Consider the following 23507-nt stretch of genomic DNA (forward strand, 5'->3'; position numbering starts at 1 on the left):
CCCTGCCCACATAAGCTTAGAGTCTACCCACCTCTATATGCCTGCATGGGGATCTCACTATCGATAGTGCCATCTTGGTTTTGACAGGATAAAAGAAAAGATTTTCTTTCACTTTACACTTTACAGAGCCCAGTACCACCCAAGCTTGTTTTTTTTTGTACCCTCTTACTTCCTGCCTTTAGTCTATATCTTTTCCATCCATGGAGAGAAGAGGTTTCAGGTTAGTTGAGTTTGAATGAGTTTCAGCTCTCCTACTCTGGATTTCACCTCAAACACTCCCTCTTTCTCACTTCTCTTTAGTGTCTCTCAGTAGAAGCATCAAAACCAAGGGTTGTTTGGTACTTTTTTCTTTTCATTTTGGGTTTGAAATCCGTGTTGCTGCTGTGAATTGTATTTTATGTTATCGGCGGTGTGGCCATAAGAATTTATGTTCCCTGGAATCCTCTTAAAAAAAATCCAAAGTACAGGCCCATATTTTCCAATCATTGTACAATGATCTCCTTCAAAGAGTGGAATTCCCCATGGAGAAAAGAGGAGGGGAAGGGAAGGTGTAATATGAACTATTAAAATCAACATTTTGGGTTGTGGTGTACAGATGAAATATGTTGTCATCTCAGAAGAGCCAAGAGCATAGGAGAGAATGGGGAGGAGAAGAGAGAGAGAGAGAGAGAACGAGAACATACAAGCAACAAAAAAAATTCACAATTAGAAGCTACACGGTCTAGGGAAAAGAGCCTGGGCAAGGGAGTCGGTAAATCTGGGGTTCTAATTCTGGCTCTGCCATGTCTCTGCTCTGTGACCTTGAGTAAGTCACTTAACTTCTCTGTGCCTCAGTTCCCTCATCTGCAAAATGGGGATTAAATCGTACTCCCTCCTAGTTAGATTATGAGTCCCACATGAGTCAGGGATGGTGTCCAATTTAATTAACTGTATCTTCTCCAGTGCTTAATACTGTGTTTGGCACAGAGTAAGCGCTTGACAAGTACCATAATTAACCGGCTGGATTGGAATCATTTAGTGACCAGAACCCAGGCTAAATTCACACCAGGCTCTCGGGCCCCTCCAGGGCCCTCAGCTAATCACAGGGACCTTTGAAATCCACATTGCCTTTGAAATCCATCAGTCTCGTCCTGGTGTCCATGCTGCCCGAGGGATGACCCAGTGGTAGGGAGAGGGGAAGGGCGGTATAGGGAGGGTTGTTGCCTCGAAAATCTCCACCGGAGAAGGAGTTCTTGCTGTCAGCCTTGGCCAACTGAAGGCCCACCTTAATAATAATGGTGGTATTTGTTAAGTACTTATTATGTGCCAAGCACCGTACTAGGACTGGGGTAATCAGTCAATCAATCAAGCAATGATATTTATTGAGTGCTTAGTATGCGTAGAGCACTGTACTAAGTGCTTGGGCCAGTACAGCACAATAGAGCTGATAGGCCCATTTCCTTCCCATAACGAGCTTACAGTCTAGAGGGGGAGAAGATACAAAATAATGTTGGTATTCGTTAAGCGCTTACTATGTGTAGAGCACTGTTCTAAGTGCTGGGAGAGATACAGGGTCATCAGGTTGGCCCACGTGAGGCTCACAGTTAATCCCCATTTTACAGATGAGGTAACTGAGGCACAGAGAAGTTAAGTGACTTGCCCACAGTCACACAGCTGACAAGTGGCAGAATAGGGATTCGAACCCCTGACCTAACAGGTTGGATAAATTATCCAAAGTATAATTTAATAATGATTATAAAATATCCAGGCTAAATTATTGTAATTCCTGTGACATAAGGGGTGATGGACATACCTTTCCTCATTTTATGATAAAGAAAACAATAATAATAATAATAATGTTGGTATTTGTTAAGCGCTTACTATGTGCCGAGCACTGTTCTAAGCGCTGGGGTAGACATAGGGGAATCAGGTTGTCCCATGTGGGGCTCACAGTCTTAATCCCCATTTTACAGATGAGGGAACTGAGGCACAGAGAAGTTAAGTGACTTGCCCACAGTCACACAGCCGACAAGTGGCAGAGCTGGGATTCGAACTCATGAGCCCTGACTCCAAAGCCCATGCTCTTTCCACTGAGCCACGCAGGCACAGAGAGGTTGAATGGCTTGCCTGGTGTTACCCAGCAAGGCGGAGACTGGGCCGGAAAGAGAGCCTGGGGCAGTACTGTGGAGTGGTCCGGGGGCAAAGAATCATAGAAGTATCCCTATAAACTCCAGAGTCCCAGAGTATTAAGAAGGAGTAATGCTACCCAGAAAATCACTAAGAATCGACAGTTCTTTCATTATGTAGCAAGCTTTCCAACTGAACTCATAACTAGAGATTTTATCCCAATTCAAATCCAGCCAGCCCTGGAAAGAGAAATTTGCAGAGGCATGACCACATAGAAATCAACATGAATATTTCTGTGAATAATAATAATGAATCATAATTATGGTACTTGCTAAGGGCTTACTATATGCCAAGCACTGTTCTAAACGCTGGGGGAGATTCAAGTTAATCAAGTTGGACACACTCCCTGTCCCATACTCCTACTCTTATCTCCATTTTACAGATGAGGTATCCGAGGCCAGACAAGTGAAATGACTTGTCCAAGGTCACACAGCGGACATGTGGCAGAGCCAGAATTAGAACCCAGGTCCTTCTGACTCCCAGGCCTGTGTGCTAGTCTATAAGGTCCTCGTGGGCAGGGAATGTGCCTGTCAACTCTTTGGTATTGCACTCTCCCAAGATCCTAAGAGTGAAGCTTTGAGGTGGTTTGCTTGTAAATTTGTCCTTTAGACTGTAAAGGACTGATGAAGCAGCGTGGCTCAGTGGAAAGAGCACGGGCTTTGGAGTCAGGGCTCATGAGTTCGAATCCCAGCTCTGCCACTTGTCGGCTGTGTGACTGTGGGCGAGTCACTTAACTTCTCTGTGCCTCAGTTCCCTCATCTGTAAAATGGGGATTAAGACTGTGTGAGCCCCACATGGGACAACCTGATTCCCCTATGTCTACCCCAGCGCTTAGAACAGTGCTTGGCACATAGTAAGCGCTTAACAAATACCAACATTATTATTATTATGTGTACATGCACACGCACACATATCACCCTCTGTAGGCCCTGATCCTGCTTTACTATGAATCACCCAGAATGTAGTCATTTTATCCTTTTTGAATCAAAAACCATATTGGATTTGAGGCCTTTTTTATTTCAATTTCTCTAGTAAGAGAAGTCAAATTTCTTGAGAAACATAATCTGAATATAAAAATAGAAATCAAGGAAAGGAAGAGGACAAAGAATAATGCAATAGATTGAATTCACAAGAAATTTATCAAAGTCTGAGGGATCTTTTAAGTGAGGGGGCTTTACTTTTATTTTATTTCAGGCCATGTATTTTAACCTCTTAAATTACCAGGCACTTGACTTTCACCCAAATATGGCTGAAGTGTTTTAGCTAGTCATTTGCTGGTAAGCAAATAGATGCACACCTTTCCAGACAAGCATACTGGTGTCAACCAATTCTACTTAAAGTTTGGTATCACAATGGGTGTGGCTTGGGGAGTGGTTTGACTGCAATGAGAACTGGTCGACTGAACATGAGATTTTATATTTGTAGATTAACAGTTGGAAAATTTAGCTCAAGCCCTACCAGATTGCAGAATTCTGGACAGAAAAAGAAGGACCCTTCCCTCTAGAGTGTAAGTTCTTAGTGGGTAGGGATGTGTCTACCAAGTCTTATATTGCACTTTTCCAAATGCTTAGAACAGTCCTCTTCGTGCAGTAAACACTCAATAAATGTGATTAATTGACATAAAATCCTATCTCATCCTGGTTAAGCAGGGAGGAGTCTTGGTGGAAACAAGTCCGTTCTGAGCATCAGGGTCTGACTTTTCAAGTGGAATCATCAAAAGTATTCTAGCTTCCTGGACTTTGAAATTCAATTCCAAGAGAAAGGTCAACTAGGAGACCGACCTGTTTGACATGGCCAGTTTAAAGTAGCTTTGTTGGGCCTACACAAAATATAGATCAGAAAAGCCTCATCTTCTATGGTTGATGGAGATGGTCAAGATAAAGTGGCAAGGAAAACAAATGGAGTGGAGAAGGGACATGAAAAGCTAGGTTGGTAGACTATGAATGTACAGAAAAGGTTAGAGGAGTAACTTGGATTCTGAATTCAGACTCAGTTATGACTTGATTGACAAAAAAGTCTTGGTGAGCTAGCTTATGATTCCAGTAAGGTTTAGAAAGATTCTGAATACTTAAGAAGGATAGATAGGAAAAAAAGCAGATGGAAGTAACCTTGTACTTCAAGGAACTAAAATAAGGATTACTAGATAGCACGTTGGATATTGCCCCTGTCCAACAAGGGATCACAAGTCTAAGTAGGAGGGAGATCAGATATTGAATCTCCACTTTGCAGATGAGGGAACTGATGCACAGAGAAGTTAAGTGACTTGCCCAAGGTCATACAGCAGACAAATGGTGGAGCCCAGAATTAGAACTCAGGTCCCCTGACTTACCAGGCCTGTGCTCTTTCCACTAGGCCATGCTGCCTCCCTGAAGTCGAAACATTAGATTCCACAAAAGAGACAAGCTGTTCTTGGATATTTCCAGCACATTTTTAATAAATACCGGGAGCTTGGGTGGTGAGAATAAACATCCGATAAACATCTGATCCTTTGGTTGCCGAGAGCAAAGTGTTTAGATTTGTCCCTTGCAAAAAAGAAGTTTAAAAATGCCAAAATATATCTTTTATGAAGCTGGGACAAAGAAGAAATTTAGAGAAGGGGGGGGAGGGGGGATTAGATAATTCCTGGGGACCAGAATGTGGTATTTCCTGAGTCGATTACTTAGTTGAATTTTCTGAAAGAACTACAGTAAAAATTGCCTTTTTAGCTATCCTTCCTATGTTCTTATCTTTAACTCCAACAGTTTATCCAACACAGTTCCACCTTTCCTCTTTTCTTTTCAGTCTTCATTCAGGGCAGTACCCTTTATTTTCCATTCTGAATGACGGTAGCAGAAATGCAGGAGGCTCTCTCTAGGGTTGTATCTGGCAGAGAACTATGATGCTTTAGCAGAAGAAACAGATGCTATTTTGGAGAGTTGTGGGTTAGCAGAGATTTTTATTTCTGTGAGAGACTGTGTTTTTTGTATTACAGTTTTAGGTTTCTAGTTGCTGGGCTGACCAACAAGCCTTAACTGCTAATTCCATGTTCTTTTAGTCCATAATGGTGAGCTTGAAAGACCTGATTTGGCTCTGGGGCGTTTCCACCCTCCACCTTAAAAAAAAAAAGTGCTCTTTGATCATTTTCAGAAAGAGCTAAAAATAAAATTATTGGAGGAAAAAAAGCACCCCCAAATTGTGTCTGTGAAGTCAATAACAATGCCTTTCTGGTGGCACAGACATGTAGTTGTTAATTTAATCTAGCAGCCTGTTTACTTATTTTGATGTCTTTCTCCTACCCTCTAGACTGTAAGCCCATTGTGGGCATAGATTCTCTCTCTCTCTGAATTGTACTTTTCAAGCACTCAGTAGTGTGCTCTGCACGCAATAAGAGCTCAATAAATACTGTTGAATAAATGAATTTCCTCACCAGTTCCTAGTACCTTATGAAACTGTATGTCACTCTCTACTGCCAGATGTGAGTCAGTGGTCTGCCCTTCGCTCACAGATGGTATTGTGAAAGTAAAAGGGAGGCACTTTGGACAGAACATAGGACTGAGAGGTCAGGAGCCTGAATTCTAGGTCCAGTTCTGCCACTGGAATTGAGGTGACCTTGGATTTGTTCTTTAACTTCTCTGGACCTCAGTTCCCTTCTCTATAAAATAGGAATATAGCGCCTGTTCTATTTCTTCTTACACTGTCCTTTGTGGGACAGGGACTGTGTCTGAAGTAATTGTCTTGTATCTACCCCAACCTTTAGCACAGTGCTTGGTATACAGTCAGTGTTTGATAAATATTATTATTGTTATTATCATGGCAAGTGCCGACACCCTAAGAGGTCCTGTAGTCTCCTGTTGCGTATCTCTAGACTGAGCTGGTCCTTCAGTTTCAAGAAGTCAAGAGACTGCCTCCAGAAGGACAGTATCTATAATACATATTTAGTTATCCAATAGATAATCCTTTTTTATTTTCCATAATTTAAAATGGAAAGCAAATGCTGGCTGCAGAACCCTAGCTAATTTTTCTACCATTCAAAGAAATGAAAAGCTGAAAGATATTATGAAATTAAAACACCCGTGAACTCATGACCTTCATGCCTGGGACTTTCTCAAGGAAAAAGCATTTGTTCTGCTGAAATATTGTTTTTAGGAAATCTAGATTTGGAGTGCAAGCCTTGCTCTGATCTAAGTGGCCAGGAGAAATGGATTTCTCAATGCTCCTCTTCCCACCCCCCTCCCCGCTTCTAGACTGTGAACCCACAGTTGAGTAGGGATTGTCTTTATTTGTTGCCAAATTGTATTTTCCAAGTGCTTAGTACAGTGCTCTGCACATAGTAAGTGCTCAATAAATAAGAGTGATCAGACATCCAGGATTATTGAGTCCTGTTTGATTAGAACTAGATATATAAAATGAGATTTTTCTAAGATACCCCTTTCATTGTATAAATGAGTTATTCCGGTCAAATTTCTTAGTCACTGATATTCTCCCTGGTGGACATCAAAGAAAGGAAGCCATCTTGTATCATTGGCCTCGAGAGTTTGATATCTTCCCTCTAGACTGTAAGCTCATTTTGGTGGAGAACATGTCTACCAACACTGTATTGTACTCTCTAGATCGAAATCTGTGTGCTCTACACACAGTAATTGCTCAAATACCACTGATTGATTCCTACATAAAATAGTCTCTTCATAGGCAAAACAAGAAATGCATTTTAATAAGGAAAAATTGTGTAACTGAGATTGTTAAGACCAACAAGAAATCTTATTTCAATATTACTCTATACAGTTCCTTAAGGAAACAGAACGATAAATGACCTGTCGTTTAACATGACAACCTATTAGTGATACTAAAATGCAGATTATCCTAGTTCTGAAATTTTGTCCCAAATTCAGTTTGTGCAGAGCAGATGGCAGGGGCCTGGTATTTATCAATGGTTACTGTCAATGAAGAGAGAAGAGGGAGCAGGGGTTGAAGAGAAATCTGGAGTTCTGCCCACTCTTAAATGGAATACAGAAGAAGCTCCAGGAGGACAGATTCGTGTGTCTTGTTTCTTTTGTGTGCTCCAAAGCATGTATCTGCCAACTCTGTGGTACTATAATCTTCCAAGCGTTTAATACAGTGCTCTACACTCAGTAAGTATTCAGTAAATACCACCTATGATAGATTAGTAAAGTGTTTGGCACCCGGGTGGTCAATAAATGCATCGATGATCATGAATGACTCAGCGAAGGGATGGCACGAAGGACTCCATAGCAATCTCTATTCAGGTTATCCTACCTTACAGAAACCAAAGGACAGGGAAGAGGAAGCGTTAGCCAAAATTGGAATCCAGCATATTTTTGCAGGCAAAGGCTTCCCTCCTCCAAGGAGGCCTGCAGAGATCATAATGAGAACATCTTGGCCAGGGCTGTAGCTCGCAGTCCAAAGCTGGGCCGGGACAAGCAGCGCTCAAATATCTTTACAGTTTTTCACATCATTTTCAGCCCAGTTCCTTTGTTTAAGAATGTCACTCATGGTTAGTTCAGATAGACACAAAACCCATCCAATTCACACGTCCTGAGGGCCAGAGTCCTGGGAAGGGTGGGGAATTGTCCATGGCAAATCTCAAGAGCAGGAATGAAGGGGAGTGGGGATGTTAAATGGACCAGCTCCTAAGGAGGAGTGAATACTGCTGCTGCCTTTCTGCAAATAGTCACACAGTCTCTGGTTACTGACGAGGAGAGGGGGGAAAATATCACCCTTGAAAGCAATAGGGATCAGCACATTAGGGAGGAAAAGCAAATGCTAGACAGCTCCTTCAGCAAAGTTATCAAAGAGGCCTCCTTTTCCAAGTTCAAGACGGTCTATCAAACGTAAAACTCATCCTCAAAGCTTCCATTTGCTCTTCTCTGGAAAAATACTTTTCAGTCCTAAAATTGTATTTTTCCTTCTTAAAAGAGACTGGGATTTAAATTATATTTTAGTTGTATTTTCTATTAGTGGTATATATCAAGGGCTTCATGGGTGCTGAGCACTGTACTTAGCACTTGAGAAAGCATAATAGAGTAGGAGGACGTGGTCCCTGCCTTCAAGGAGCTTACAGTCTAGTGGGGAAAGCAAACATTAGTCCGTCCCTCTAGATTGGAAGCTCTTTGTGGGTAGGGAATGTGTCTACCAACCCTGTTATATTGGATTCTCGAAAGCGTTTAACACAATGCTCTTAACACAAGCTCTTGATAAATATAATTGATTTTAAAATAAATTACAGGTAGAGGAGACAAGTGACTACGGGGATATGCATGTAAGTGCTGAGGGGTGGGGGTCACAACTAAATAGTCTCTCATTTTAGGAAGTGTTTCCTTCAACCTAACAGATCTCAAAGATTTCTGCGGTCCAATAGATCAATAGAATTTATCGAGCACTCTTTTATTGGTATGTGTTAAGCATTTACTATATGTCAGGCACCGTACTGAGCACTGGGGTAGATGCAATAAATAATATTTATGGTGTTTGTTAAAAAACTTTCTTTGTGCTGGGCATTGTTCTAAGCGCTGGGGTAGATACAAGTTGGACACGGTACGTATCCTACATAGGGCTCACAGTCTTAATCCCCATTTTACAGATGAGTTAACTAAGGCACAGAGAAATGAAATGACTTGCCCAAGGTCACAGAGCAGACAAGCAATGGAGCCAGAATGAGAACCCAGATCCTTCTGACTTCCAGGCCCGCGCTCTATCCACTAATCCATTCTGCTTCTCCTGAATTCAGAGCATTATACTAAATGTTTTGGAGTGTGACATGAGCAAATAGACAATCAAGGATCTTACAATCCGATGGGGGAGATTTATTAAGGTCTTTGAGATTATTATGGGTGGGTTCCATGGGAAGTGATGGGCTAGCTGTTCTCCATCTCCACGGCTCCCAGAATCAGAGGCTCACAGTGCAGCATGAAAGATTCAGAATAGACTCAAGGTAGAACTTCTTGTTAAGGGGAGTTGTTGAACACTGAAGCGGGTTACGGAGACTACACTTTCTATGATCCTATAAAGAATAAACCATGGAGTCTTTAGTGATCACCTGCTTGCTCCTGGATGTAATGGATAATATGTGTTAATTAGTTTTTAATGACATCGAAAGCAACGATATGGCAAATCAGCCTCTTGGAACAGAAAAGAATGCCTAAGCCACTCAAAACATTTGTAAAATGTTCACTATCTTCTGTTTTGTTCTTGTTATATCCATTTGCCAGCGATACAACCCCATGAAAAAAATCACCCTGTTGACCCAATTTCCTCATTAAAACGTCTTTCATTTACCTGTCCAGGCTGCTCTAATGAAAGTATCTCTGGCTTTGCTTCTCACTGTCAATATTTGCTCTGCATCTGTGGCGTCCTGAAGGGGAAAAAGAATGTCTTCAGTGTCAAACAAGTATTTATCTAAAGGATTTGCTGGCTTTCTCAAAGCTACAGTAAATCAATCACTTGCTGTTAACCTTTACCCTCAAAGGGGTGGTGGGCTTCTTTTTCCCTCTTGAAATGTCCTATCCATCAAGTCTGACAGAAGCACGGTTTTTCAACCTACAAGAATCAGCGCAAAAATAACTTCCCAGAGAAACCCAGCCAGCAAATACTTTTCCACTCAATACTCATCAGAGCCCAACCCAACCTGGAGATTGTTACACTGAATCTTCGTGATGTTATAGAAATAGTTTCTACTCTCTCTGCAACTGGAAAAGCCCCACAAAGCCTGAGATTAGAGTTCAGAGAAGAAGGCAAGCCACCGCTTCCTGGCAATCAGAGACCAACACAGTTAAACTACACGGCTACAAGCTGCCGGTATCAGCCGCCTCCAGGGAGCTGACCTCTTTGTGTCGTAGCAAGTTGTTTGTCATAAAGGGTGATTGTTTCAGGGTTTGGTCCAATGGAATGGAAAATCAAGTCGATAGAACAGATTCTGGGCAAGAATTCAAGCAGTCGCAAACAGTGGCTGCACTCTGCTCTGACAGGAAAAATATTTTCATATCTAAAACTTTCAGGGGCCTTGGCTAATTAAGGAGCCCCCTTGCCGTCTCACTTCGAGAAAGAGTGACACCCCCAACGTACCCACCTCCCCAAATTGACATGAGTTCTTTGAAAAGCAGTCTGCTTTACTTGGGGAGAAGAGCCGTTTCAGTTGGAAGACATTTCGGTCAGTCTAAGGCAGGGCAAATTGTGCCACATCATCAAAAAAAACCCACATGGACACATACACAAGAGAAACATTGTATAGTGAAATTCCCCCCCACCTATTCTGCGGAGAGGGTGCCATTGCAGATTGGGAGAGTAAACTTGGGTCTCCAGAGTTGTATTAATAGTATTTATTAAGCACCAACTCAGTGCAGGGCACTGTATTAGGAGCTGGGAAAGAATACACAGTTGGGAATTAGACGGTGCCTGGGACCCCTCAGAAAGAGTGGCTGGGGTTCTCCCTTCTTGATCCTTTTGAAAGGTCTAACCTCTTTCTGGGGCAGTGACTTGTCTCTCCTGCTTTCTCCCCTTGCAGAGCCACACTGGCTCCTTTTAGAAATGCTGTCCTCTACAGTATTGGTAAAACCTTGGAAATCCCCCCACAAGATAGACCTTAGATCTGTCAAGTACATATTCTTATCTCTGTAAGTGGGCTGAGAAAAAAAGATTTAATTCTTTGTTCCCCTCTCCCACTTCTTTCCTCCACCCCCTTCCTCATCTCCACCCCAGCCCTTTATTAATAATAATAATAGCAATAATTGTGGTTTTAAACACTTACCATGTACTAAGCACATTGCTAAGCAAGGGTTACATACAAATGCAATCAGATGAGAAGCAGCATGGCTCAGTGGAAAGAGCCCGGGCTTGGGAGTCAGAGGTCATGGGTTCAAATCCCGACTCTGCTGCTTGTCAGCTGTGTGACTGTGGGCTAGTCACTTCACTGTGCCTCAGTTCCCTCATCTGTAAAATGGGGATGAAGACTGTGAGCCTCATGTGGGACAACCTGAGTACCCTGTATCTACCCCAGCGCTTAGTGCTCGGCACAGAGTAAGCACTTAACAAATACCTACATTATTATTATGAGACACATTCCCTGAACCACTTGGGGCTCATATTGTACAGCCAAGGAATAATAGGTATTTATTTAATCCTCATTTTACAGATGAGAAAGTGGAGGCACAGGGCAGTTGCGATTCACCCAGTGTCACACAGCATGCAAGTGACAGAGTCAGGATGAGAACCCAGGTCTCCTGGTTCCCAGTCTTGATACTCTTTCCACTAAGCCACGCTGGTTTTCCTTAAGAAGGATTAGTTTTCAGCATGACTCTGATGCCACTGAGTTTGCTTCTGGACAAATCAGAAAGTGTGGTTGTGGATCCAGGGAACCAGAAATGAGAATTCATAGTAAACCCAACACTGGCAAGAGAGTCCTTAAGAAGGTTTGGCAGGAGAGAAACCAATATTGTATCTACTCCAGTGTTTAGTACAGTGCTTGGCCCTTAATAAATACTATTATTGGTGTTATTATTAGTAACAATAATAATAATAACACTGGCCAACTGTTTCTAACAATAGAACAATCCTGAATAGTCCAAGCCAGTGCTGCCTCTTTCATGAGCAATAAATTAGATTTAAGTGGTCTCCTAAAACAACAGCTCCACCTAAACTGTTATCACTAAAGTCTCCCCACTTAACTCATGATTACTAAGAGGCCAATTTTTCGGATCCAAAGGTCACAGCTGATGGGAGGGGAGGTGGTCATCCTTTTGTTGGGGTTGGATTGGGAAATGGAGTTAAAAGCCAAAATGTGTAATTAATTAATTTTCCCAATTTGGAACCCAGGGATGTAAGGTTTACATTTTATGTATGAGGGACAGTGTATCTCATGAACTTGACAGAAAAAAGATATCAATATTGTTCTCATCAAGAAATCCTGTTGTTTAAAAGCAGATTTGGAGATTAGCCCTTGAAGATCAGTCACATGACATATTTGTAGATCTTAAAACAAGCTCCTAACATTTGGTTGTTTTAAAATGACTTCCTGTGCATGTGCAGTTCACAGAGTTTTTACTCTTGTCTAAAGCATAGAGAGCTATCGGCATCCTTGATGTTCAACTGCACATCAAAGGGAGAAAGAGCAGAAGGGGACACATTTGAAGCTCAAGAATGTTATCCGTTATGCAAAGCATTTGCCATTCTTGGAGAGTATATGTTGGAGCAAGCAAGCCCCAGTTGCATCCCAAAATTGTATCCTAATGTAACTCTTCCTCTTCTTTCAGCTGCTTCTAAATTTGGCCTAGTAAAAAGAGCATGGGTCTAAGGAGTCAGGAGGCCTGCATTCTAATCCTGGCTCCACCACTTGCCTGCTGTGTGACTTTGGACAAGTCACTTCTCGGTGCCTCAGTTTCCTCATTTGTAAAAATGGGGATAAAATACTTGTTGTTATGCTGTGAGTACCCCATAGGACAGGAACTATGTCTGATCTGATTATATTGTATATACCCCAGGTCATGGCACATAGCACTTAACAAAGTATTATTGCTATTGTTACTGCTGTCATTATTATTATTATTTCCCTAATTATTTTATTATTATCATTAATATTATTATGGTACTAATTGAGTGCTTACTGTGTGCCAAGCCATACTAAACACTGAGGTAGATACAAGATAATCAGGTTGCACCCAGTCCCTGTCCCATATAGGGCTCAGGGTCTAAGAAGGAGGGAAAATAGATATTTAATCCCCATTTGACAGATGAGGAAACTGAGGCATAGAAAAGTGAAGTGACTTGTCTGAGGTCACATAGCAGAGAAGTGGCATGGCTGGAATAGAACCCAGTTCCTCTGACTCCCAGGCCCATACTCTTCCCATTAGGCTACATCGTTTCCCACTAAATCATAGGTAAGGGTCTGGTGGCTTCCAAAACATACTGTCAAAAGGAAGAATGTAGCTAAAGCATCGTAAGAGCAGATAAAGAGTGTGGCAGCGAGACAGGTAACATGATAGGCATTTCTCCAGTCTACAGTTAGAGGAGGTCCTTCCCCTCAAAAAAGGGGGGGGAAAATGGGATAAGGGGAAGTATGGTCCCCTGCGGACACCCAGAATGCCTTGGAACAAAAGACGATCAATAACCATCTTTACAAGGCTTAGATACGCTCGGCTCTGGGCACAAAGCAGGAGCCCTAAATCTGAAGATGCAGACACTCTCTTGAATTTAACTTTCTTAAATTCACATTTATTTTGGTGAATTGTTCCATCTCCCCCCCCACCCACTAGATTTGATGTAATCACTACTAGCTGTTTTGCCCGAGTGTAAATCAGGCTTTAGAAGAATGTCACTGATTTAATCCCAATCCAATCTACACTTTAGAGCGACTGATATCATTATCAGTGGTATTCATTAAGTGCTTACTGTGTGCATAGCACTGTGCTAAATGCTTGGGAGAGTACAATACAAAGGTGTTGGTAGACATGTTCCTGCCCACAACGAGCTTAGAGTCTAGATGGACGAGTTTGGGAGGGGAGAGGGAGGGAAAAGTAAAAGAGAAACATCAGCATCAAACTGCCTGAGGAATCAAGGATCAGCAAACTGGCTGACAGCATACTCTAAAAATTGGCAACGTCGCGATCCACATTTCAAAGGGAAAATTGAAACCATGCTTTCATAGACTATAGGCATTTTTCAGATGGAAAGAGATTCTAGTAACCAAGGTAACATGCAAACACCATCCCTCCTTCCTCCTCCTCCTGTCCTTCAAACAGGTCACTAATGAATCTACCTTAGGGAAAGGAATCAGTCAAGTATGAAAATACATAATTCTTAAGGAAAAAAAACCACCCAAAACTTAGTGCTCAGGTCACCAGAGAAATCGAACATATGGATTGTGGGAGCCTCTTGTCAGCTGCACAGAGCGAAGCAATGAGCATCTATTATAGAGGAGGAATTATTATGTGCTATTAGGGACAAAAGAAGCTAGAGCATAAAGAATAATAGGCAGCTGGAACCAGCACTGGCAAAACCACACTATATTTAATAGTCTCCTGTGGCTATACAGGCACCAGCTATCATGGCCAGCAAAACCAATTTCTGCCTTAATTTTACATTTATGATTAGCTGCACTTGGGATCTTTAGGACATGGAGTAAGTGACCATAATCCCCTGTGAAGTTTGTTTATTTGATTCAACATCAAAGAGTGTCATTCAACTCAAACCCTTCTTTCAGCCAATCGCTTCAGTGGGGTGGTGTCACGGGCTTTGAAATCTGTAGTCCATAAAAGTACCGATGAGCGTGAGGAGAACGTTAAAGGGAGAAGAAAGCCTTCCAGGAAATTTGAACTGATTTGGCCTGCTCTCAGTCCATATGACTTCTTGAAGGCTTGGCCAGATCTGGCGGAAACTGGCTTCATGTATTGGGGACATCTGTAAGACCCATATCCCTTGCCAAGATCAAAGAGAGAGAGCTGGCGGTGCAGATCTGAAGCAGGTGCTCCTTTATGCCTGATTTGGGATTGTGGACAAATGAGTGATTTTTTTTTTGTGGCAGAGACTAGAGGAATAAATTCACCTGCAACTTATTTTTTTTTTCCTCTACCTCCAGTAAGCTTACTGTACCTCTGGGAACCTGCCAGTAATATAATAATAATAATAATGTTGGTATTTGTTAAGCGCTTACTATGTGCAGAGCACTGTTCTAAGCGCTGGGGTAGACACAGGGGAATCAGGTTGTCCCACGGGGGGCTCACAGTCTTCATCCCCATTTTACAGATGAGGGAACTGAGGCACAGAGAAGTTAAGTGACTTGCCCACAGTCACACAGCCGACAAGTGGCAGAGCTGGGATTCGAACTCATGAGCCCTGACTCCAAAGCCCGTGCTCTTTCCACTGCGCCACGCTGCTTCTCATAATATTAGAGAAAAACTTTGGGAGATGAAAATGGTAGCCAAAAGCTGACCGTTCAACAGTCAGTCAACAGTGTTTGGGAGGCCAGTAGGGCCAGGAGGTATGAGGAAACATGACTCCAATCAATCAGTCGTATTGAGAGCTTACTGTGGGTGGAGGACTAGTACTAAACGTTTGGAAGACTACAGTATAACAGTGTTGGTAGACCCGTTCCCTGCCTTCAGCGAGTTTATAGTCTAGAGCAGGGAAAATCCAGCCCGGTCCTCCTAACTGAGAAAAGGAAAGTAGTTGCAAATACACAAACACAAAAAAAATTACTAAAGCACAACTGGCAGAAATCTATAAACATATTCAAAAACGCCAAAGAATATGAACCATAGCAACATCTAAACAAATATTTCACGGGAGGCACACAAAGTGCTCAGAGGGTTACTGGAATGATTGAAGCCAGGCGGGGTAAATTTGGGAAGATTTTTTAATAACACTTGAAGCTTGGGAGCAAAGAAGCATAAGTGGAGGCCCCACCTGTGGTTAATTTTTAAGGGCCATCTTGGCATTAGGAGTCTAAGAATCCTCTTCTAAGCCAGCACTTGGTTCATAGTTTACTGTACTAAATACAAAAGAATGTCTCTGTCTCAGCCCCGGATTGAGGAAAGGAGGTGGTCCCTAGCTCTCCCAGCTACACTTGCCACCTCCTTTTGAGAGGGCCCGAGTGTCCTCTGTGATTCCTTGGGTTCTAATCCCAGCTCCACCATTTGCCTGCTATGTCACCCTGGCTAGTCACTTAACTTCTCTGCACCTCCGTTTTCCTCATCTGTAAAATGGGGATTCAATACCTGTCCTATAGCCTACTTAGACTATGAGCCCCAGGTGGAACGGAGACTATTTCTGACTTTATTATCTTGTATCTATCCCAGCCCTATGAACTGTCCTTGGCATATAGTAAGGGCTTAACAAATACAGTTACTGTTTTTATTCCTGGGCTCGCTCTGCCCCTTCCAAACCTTCAAATTTAATAAAGCCTTCACTTGAGATTCTAAACAGCTACTATCATCACTTTTTAAAAGTCTTGAAATAACATGGAATTTCTTTCCAACAGCAAAAAAAAAAAAAAAAAATCAATGGTCAGTGAAAATCTGCTAGCAAAGTGCCTGTTTTTCAGAAATGAAAATGATTATTATAGTTTACCTGGGTGATCTTCTTGGAAGATAAAACGGTGAGTGTAACAAGGGTCTGAATTATATTAACTTAAAGAAACAAGTCACCTTTCTGCGCTTTAGAGATTTGTATCTCTAAGATGTACTTTACCTGCCTAACAGGTAAGTACATCAGGCCTTTGAAGGAATCAATCAATCATATTTATTGTATGCTTACTGTGTACAGGGCACTCCACTAAGCACTTGGGAGAATACAATATGACCAGGTTGATAGACACGTTTCCTGACCACAACAATCTAGAGGGGGACACAGACATTAATATAAATAAATCACTTATACGTACATGAGTGCTCTGGGACTGAGGGAGGACTGAATAAAGGGTGAATACCCAAGTGCAAGGGCAACACAGAGGGAGTGGGAGAAAAAGAAAACAGGGCCTAGTCAGGGAAGGCCTCTTGGAGGAGATGCTTTTTCAATATGGCTTTAAATGTGGGGAGAGTGATCCTCTGTTGGATATGAAGGGGGAGGATGTTCCAGGCCAGAGCCAGAACGTGGGCGAGAGGTCATTGGTGAGATAGACGAGATCAAGGCACACTGAGTAGGCTGGCATTCGAAGAGTGAAGTGTGCAGGCAGGGTTGTAGTGGGAAACCAGGGAGCTAAGGTAGGACGGGGCGAGGTGATTGAGTGCTTTAAAGCTGATGGTAAGGAGTTTCTGTTGGATGTGGAGATGGAAGAAGCAGAACAAACTTTAAATTTAAATGGGTTTCTCTCGTTCAGCTTGCAACCAAGTCTTGACTTGTCCTGTCTGAGGCGGGTAGACAGAGAACATTTATATCTCTGTTCCAGTGATCAGGTGGAGTTCCTGTTAGGGACAAATGGGGGCAGCGAATGCCACTGAAGTTATATATTTGAGGGCGTTGACTGGAAGTGTCATTCGGTTTTGTAAGCACGAGCATGGCTGGGCAGTGCCTGGTGTCCATAGGATAAACAGGTCGGTGGAGTCATTAAGCCCGACTGGAGGCTCAACCTGTAGGGAAGACAGACTCACAGAGAACCTCTTCACCAAAAAGGGCAATCCAAACCTCTGATAAAAACAGTCTCCACTTTTGCTTAAACAATATCTGACCAGTTAACCAACTAATAGAAGGAAGATGTGTCATTAGTTCTCACTGTCATAATTCAGCAGAGCCCTGTACTAGGCAATGTGGGAATTTTTTTTTTTTTAAAGTAAGGGTCTGGCTATTAAATGGGAGGGTTCCGAAACACCAAAAAACAAGAAGACAAGGCAGAGTCAGAGGCATTGTATGTAAAAGATACCCTTTTATATATCTTTTACACTGGGACAATTGTGTTCCACCTGCATTCTCAAAGCCCTTAAACTCTTTTCTAGTACTCTGACTAATATCATAACCACTCTCATTTAACCCAGAGTAAATTGTCTAATGGTGCTTATGATATTTACAAATAGAAACTTTATAGGAAACTGAAAGTCAACTCAAAATGAGGCTGATTCTATCACGAACATTAAAGCTACAGAAATCTCCTGGGACCTCGTTCTAGCCTTTTATTTTCCTTAATAAATCCTATTCACCCTATCTACTCTGTAATAATTCATCACGACAACTTCTAGAACTTAATCGTTGTTTTTTGAGAAGGGAACACTTAATCTCTTCTAATTTTTAATGTACCTCATATTATGGTTTGGCTCTGTGTAAAAATATGAGCAATTTGAATACGGATCTCTGAATGCATAGGGTTGTGCCTGCTTTTGAGTATAATAATATTGTATACAGCAGGATATGCCGGCAGGCGACTAGCTACTTGTCTTGTTGTGGTACTTTCTGGCTGCCAGAACTTCTGAGCATTTGACCACATGTTCTTTTGAGTAATAGGTCAGCAATTACGGCAGGGTTTGGACTTCATAGCTATGCATTATAAAAACTACACTTAAGAGCAAATATTAATGGTTTCTTATTTGTCTGAATTGTAGCTACATCCTCTTTAACTCTTAAAATGATCATAAGGGCTGTGTTTCATCTTTCCCTGGCTCTCTCCTTTTTAGTTAGCCACAGTATTTAAGTGCTATATGCCAAACACTGTGCTAAGCACAGAGGTAGATACAAGGTCATCAGATCGGACAGGGTCCTTGTCCCATTATGGGACTCATAATCTAAGAGTTAGGGAGAGATATTTAATCCCCATTATTCAGTTGAGGAAACTGGGGCTCAGAGAGGTTGAGTGACTTTCCCAAGGTCACATAGGCCAGAGGCTGAGCTGGGACTAGGACCCAGGGCTTCTGGCTCCAGTCCCATGTGCTTTCCCCTTTGCCGGGCAGCTTGTGAATGTGTGCACACACACGGACTCTCTCTTGATTATATATGGTCAGTGGTCCATTTTCCTTAGTTATCCAAGACATACTATGGGATTTAATTAGGGAAAGACCATTATGGTTTTGGAGCCCTGCAGGAAAGAGAAATGCAAGTGGTACCCATCTCTTCCCTTCACATAATAATGATAATAATAATAATGGTGTTACTTGTTAAGTCTTTATTATATGCCAAGCACTCTTCTAAGCACTGGGGTAGACACAGGTTAATCAAGTTGGACACAGTCCCTGTCTCACATTGGGATCACACTCTTATTCTCATTTTTACAGATGAGGTAACTGAGTCACAGAGAAGTTAAGTGACTTGCCCAAAGTCATACAGCAGACATGTGGCAGAGCCGGAATTAGAATCCAGGTCTTTCTGATTACCAGGCCAGTGCTCTATCTACTAACCCACTCTGCTTCCCCTCCCACCATTGTATCCACGCAAAGCTCTGGAGAATATTCATCGATATTTCCCCACCACAAGTGATCCCCACCTTGCCCAAGAGGAAATTTGCACCTAGTCTGGAGTCCTCTGAGGCCACTGGTGACATTTTGCTCAGCAGGGATAGAACAGCTTTTAGTACAAACCACAAAGGGAGAAGTAAGAAATATGCAGGTGCTTCCCACGTTTCTATAATAAATGTGGACCTCTCCACAGCATGACTTCTGGGGTCCAGACTACATGGGGAGAGTCCCTGAATAATTTTTTCCCTCCCAGATTCCTGAGCCAACATACTTGGGCTTCTGAGTGCCCTGCTGTACTACAGCCACAGAGGCATTGGGCTCAGCTTCCCATAAAGAGTTTCTCTATTATTTTTAATGAAATTATCAACATCACTTATTGGGCACCAACTATGTGTGAAGTATGACAGTAATCACTGTAGTAAGTACAGGATTATAGGTTAATCCTGGGACCCTGTTTCCCAAGAGGTTCGGAGAAAGCAGATTCCCTAGAGCAATAGGAATAAATTCCACAAATGGAGCCAGCACAATTCTTTTAGTCCCATCTATCCAAAAGGTAAATCCACTAGGGTCCCATACGGGATCCAATATATTAGGCAAGGTTTTTTTTTCCTGATACTAACGGTTGCTGTTGACTATAAATTGGAAACATTGTTAGGTGAAATGAGGTTCATTAGCCCCCTAGACTTTTCAGAGCCCACTGCAATATTAAAGCATTAGAAAAGTAGAAAGTATCCCACTGAGACACATGGTTGAAACATTGGCCTTTACCTTACTGTGGACCACATTCAAAAATTTGGATTCTGCAACAGCAGGGAAGGAGCTGAGAGTTAGATAAAATCTAAAGCAAACACTGATCACCATTAAAAGCACAATATCAACCTTGACAGAGATAAAAGTAAACCTGTGTGGTTTTCTTTTCCATCTTTTATGAGATTTGGCAAACTTTTCCTTCACATAGTTTCATTTCCAGCAAGTTTAGTTTTGGCGTTTCATGTTCTCCTAAATACACATGGCATTTCTGAAATTCAAAGTAAAACCACTCCCTTGGGTTCCGTTCTGGGAGCACATTTGGTTTTGTTTCCTCGACCATCAATCATCAAAAGCTTTCATTAAGCCACGTCTTCACGAGACGCTATACAAAGGCAGCTTAACAAATATGGTGACCACTGTCTTCCGATTGCTTACAATCTAAGTCATGCAGCCATGGAAGATAAATTGGATAACTGGGAGCAATAAAATCAAATTTTAATCCTTTAAAATCTTATTTCTCTTACCATCTCATAGGAACAAAGCATCATTTAACAAGAGCAGGGCAAAGCTGCTATTTCATTTTACAACAGGGTAAACTGAGATCATAAACAATTTACTCAACCAAATGAAATCAAAGCTCTCAGTTCTGAGTTTAGTTTCCTCTCCAGAAAAGAAACATCTTTCTTCAACTTCTAGCAAAAAGCTCCACCAGCACCGTCTCATCCGAAGCAAAAACAACAGAAGACTAAGTATTTTGGAATTTTAGTGCCACCCTAAGATTCTCTAAGGACCAGCTCTCTTTCACCACCTGGTGACTGCTTAACTTTATTCTCTCTTCCATTGATCACAGTACCTGAGAGTTTCAAAAGTCATTACAATTTACATAATTAGGATGATAATTTGGGAAGGCTATCAGAACTGAAATTGGTCATCAGGACCCCAGAGCAGAATTTTGCCTGGAATCCAGGCCGTAGTATATATGATAGCGTCGACATTTTTACTACATTTCACTTCATATTGCCCATCTTTCCACATTCCCTGTTGCGCTTAGATGTAGACAGAAACGTTTCTTTTTTCAGGAAATAAGATCAACCTTTTTTGTAGATAATTTTTTAAACCAAGATTTTTATATGTGGTGAGAGTGGGGAACAGCTTTGAGGAGTCTCTGATGTTCATTCAGTAGTATTTGTTGAGTGCTTACTATGTACAGAGCACTGTACTAAGCGCTTGGGATGGGTGCGTGCTTCCTTCAAGAGGGTGGCCAAAAGCCCGCTTTTATACCCGATGGTTACATTTTCAGCTGGTCAGTACCCTGCCTGGCACAGACCTGACATTGGATAACACCTGCCTCTCCCTGTCCAATTTCGGTGCGTGCCAAAATTCCTAGTTCTCTGGATGATTTCCTTTAGGGAAAACCTGTCTTATATACACAGTCTTGAGGCTCTGCTTGGGCTGGGCAAGGACTGAAGGTCCTGTGGGACCCGAGCCCTAAGAAGAAGGAGAGAGCAGCCTAAAACCACCCAGCCTGTCTCGGGCCTAGATTCAGACTCCTGCCTGAGACACCCAATAGTCTAGAGAAGGAGGCTACTCGCTGCTGAACTGGATTCTCTTGAAACTCCCTCCTGGGTGGGGATTGTAGTGGTGTTGAAAGAGTTGCTATAAAGTCTGGTCAAATATGGAGAAATCTACATCTTCAAAGCCTGCCTAAACTCCCATCTCCTCCTACAAGTCTTCCCCAATTAACTCCCTAAACCTAAATAGCATCACACCATTGGCACCTCTAGTACTTAAATATGTATTCACCTCCTCCCTTGGCACTTGTGTACCGACGTATGACCAATTGTATAGTCAATTTATGTACGCCTATTACCCCACCTGTAAATATTTTATAACTGTCTCCACCATTATAGGGCAGGGAACATCTTTCATGCTTCTCATCTACATTTCCAAGCGCTAAATACAGTGCACTGTACTCAGTGGGTGCTCTATAAATACCTTTATTACTTTCTGCCAGTTCAGGGCACTTTTGTACACGCAAGATATATGTAAACCTTATTTTACTTTTTTCTTTGGAAGAATAATCGAACATCACTCCTTTTTTCTAGTGACTAGGACATTCAAACCTCCCTCAGATAACCTTTTCAATTCTTGTTTGAGATTAACAGAGGCTTCTAAATCAAGTAGAAGAAGTAGCCCCTATTAAACTCCAAGTAGTCTTTGGCTTTTGCTTTGCTTTTACGCTTGGATATGTTCCACTGAGAAAATAAATCTCTGTTTTTACTTAGACTTGTCCTGATAGGCTGTAAGTTGTAACTCGATGAAAGCATTATAAGGCAGTAGGAATATGCATGTCAAGAGCCTGGGTAAATTATGCTTTAGAGATCCAAAGCATGTCAATATGGGATACCAGGCAATCATGAAGGCATAATTTGGAATTGATGGATTAAGGAATTTCCACATCTCTCGCGGGTCCATTTGTTTTTACAATGATAATAATATGCCCCGGTATTTATATAATACCCTTCAGGGTCAAAGCATTTTATCAACATTAACTATCGAATCACGCTGCTAATTATATATCCCATCAAAAGGCATTGTGGTGTTGTGGAGAGAGCAGGGGTTTGTGAACCTATCCCTTGGTTTCACAGACGTGCGAATTGAGTCAGAGTTGTCTTCCTCACCTGAAAAATGGGAGCAAAAACGCCTGCTTCTTCTTGCCTATCTCGAATGTAGTCCAGGCTCTAGCAGTTAAAAACAACAGAAAATATCTGAAGTGATTTGAACTCCTCTGGTCTGTAAACTCCTTGTGGGCAGGGATGGTATCTGCCAAATCTACTGTATTGTACTTTCCCAAGGACTTAGTACAGTGCTCTGCATAAAGTAAGGGCTCATTCAATACCATCGATTGATTTCAAGCAGCAGATAAAGTCCAAGGAAATTATCAAAGCTTTGTGTCTGGGAGGGAAAATTAGACCAAGTTGTTGTTTGTCTTCTTTAGAAACAATAAAAAAAAAATTGCCTTTACCTTCTCTGTGACTATTTCCTCATCTTTGAAATAAGTATAAATACCTGCTCTCTCTCCCTCTCTCTCTACCTCTTAAATTACAAAATTTAAACCCAAATTTAAATGTATTTATTCCTTCTGAAATGGCCAGACGTTTTGAAGATCACCACCTTATTCATACAGAATCCCAAGAAATGGTCTGAAAACCCAGGACCTAAAAGGAATCAGTGAGGGCTGCTTGAAAATCAGGCTGGGGAGCGAAAAGCAATTTAACATACATTGTTTCTCCTCTTAGAGTCTTACTATGTTGTGTTTTCATGGGGATCAGTGTTTGGAGGTGTAGGGGCTAGAAGGAGGTGTCTCTGAGAGTGCAGGAGTTTTGCACTCTCATTCTGATGTAGAGAAGCAGATTGGTTTAGTGGATAGAGCACAGGCCTGGGAGTCAGAAGGACCAGGGTTCTAATCCCACCTCTGCCACGCGTCTGCTGTGTGACCTTGGCAAGTCACTTCATTTCTCTAGGCCTCAGTTACCTCATCTGGAAAATGGCAATTAAGACTGTGAACCCTATGTGGGACAGGGACTGTGTCCCACCCAATTACCTTGCATCTAGCCCAATGCTTAGTACAGTGTCTCACACATAGTAGGTACTTAACAAATACCACAATCACTATTATTATTATTATTATTAGACTGTAAATTCCTGGTGGGCAGGTAACATGTCTACCAA

The 23507-nt window shown here is 42.0% G+C and overlaps 2 long non-coding RNA genes across 3 annotated transcripts in view; one reads left to right on the forward strand and one right to left on the reverse strand.

Annotated features, from left to right (window-relative positions):
* LOC103170773 overlaps positions 1-23507 on the forward strand; it is a 132646-nt gene that overhangs the window by 62303 nt on the left and 46836 nt on the right. The window lies entirely within an intron of this gene.
* On the reverse strand, positions 8946-9986 carry LOC107547932. Of its 2 annotated transcripts, XR_005660815.1 has the most exons (4): positions 9788-9986; positions 9621-9699; positions 9439-9514; positions 8946-9163 (listed from the first exon to the last, which is right to left on the reverse strand). It is a non-coding gene; the product is annotated as an uncharacterized LOC107547932 (long non-coding RNA). The 2 variants fall into 2 exon arrangements; XR_001604373.2 differs by having other exon boundaries at positions 9621-9984.

The sequence above is a fragment of the Ornithorhynchus anatinus genome, chromosome 14 (genome assembly GCF_004115215.2).
Source record: "Ornithorhynchus anatinus isolate Pmale09 chromosome 14, mOrnAna1.pri.v4, whole genome shotgun sequence".
Classification (NCBI taxonomy): Eukaryota; Metazoa; Chordata; class Mammalia; order Monotremata; family Ornithorhynchidae; genus Ornithorhynchus; species Ornithorhynchus anatinus.